Below are 892 nucleotides of genomic sequence, written 5' to 3'. Positions count from 1 at the left end.
CCCCCATTCCGAAAAACACGAACAAATAAGATAAATCAGGTAAATGACAGCCTGACTCCTGAGGGAAACTGAGCATCACTGTGGAAACATCAGCATCAACAGTGATGCTCGGACTCAGGGTGAGTGGGGTCGGTCCACATGTTCGGTCTGATCGTGTCCACATCTGCATCCAGGGACCCCCACATCCCCCAAACACCTGCCGTCCTGTCAGCACCGCCGTCTGCGCGACGGCGACCGCAGCCATGCTAAAGAGGCTAAGTTCCGTTCGTGGAGCGGAACCGGTACCTTGTCTGGAGACTTCACAGATCAGCCGCAGATCGGTCCCCTCTCCGATCACGAGTCCAGAGCCTTTCGGCGAGCCGCTCAACGCGCGTCCGGGGCTCGAAGAGGCATCAGGCGGGACGCGAACGAGCCTGCGCGTTAATTACGCTCCATGATGACCGAGGAGAGCTGGAGACGGGAGAGTGCGCACCAGACAACAGAGCATCCTCATCCGCTGCTGCCTGCTGATCGTCACGGCGCCGCTGAACGATGAGGAGAATGAGAGCAAGCTCTCCTCCTCCTCCTCCTCCTCCTCCTCCTCCTGTCCCCCTCCACTACTATAACAGGTCAAAACATAGGAGCTCCTGATTTAGACTGGTCAAACACCAGCTTCCTCTCAAGTCTCAAGGTCAAATCAAGGAAGGTGATGGACAAACAAACTGTTTTAGTGTCCCAATGGATGCAGACATTAGAAGATGAGAAATCAGGACAAATAAAGACAGGAAAAACATGGAGGAGCAGCTTCAGAAGATCACACGGAAGAATGAGGAAAATCTGCTCAATTTACATAAAACTAACATGAAACAGGTTCATACCGACCCTTATAGTGTGCATTACACAGCATGTTCAA

At 52.8% G+C, this 892-nt stretch overlaps 1 protein-coding gene across 5 annotated transcripts in view; it reads right to left on the bottom strand.

Moving 5' to 3' along the window:
- Positions 1-560, bottom strand: part of cacna1da (calcium channel, voltage-dependent, L type, alpha 1D subunit, a) — a 103203-nt gene extending 102643 nt beyond the window's left edge. For 4 of the 5 annotated variants that reach the window (XM_036212092.1, XM_024269259.2, XM_036212093.1 and 1 more), the window contains exon 1: positions 286-559. The gene's annotated coding sequence lies outside the window, so the exon portion shown is untranslated. Of the gene's footprint in view, positions 1-285 lie in introns of all 5 variants that reach the window. The other variant, XM_024269258.2, reaches the window with a different exon arrangement.
- Between the last annotated feature and the right edge of the window lie 332 nt (positions 561-892).

This window comes from Oryzias melastigma, linkage group LG5 (assembly GCF_002922805.2).
Source record: "Oryzias melastigma strain HK-1 linkage group LG5, ASM292280v2, whole genome shotgun sequence".
NCBI classification, from domain to species: Eukaryota; Metazoa; Chordata; class Actinopteri; order Beloniformes; family Adrianichthyidae; genus Oryzias; species Oryzias melastigma.
This window is presented reverse-complemented; position numbering and strand designations above follow the sequence as displayed.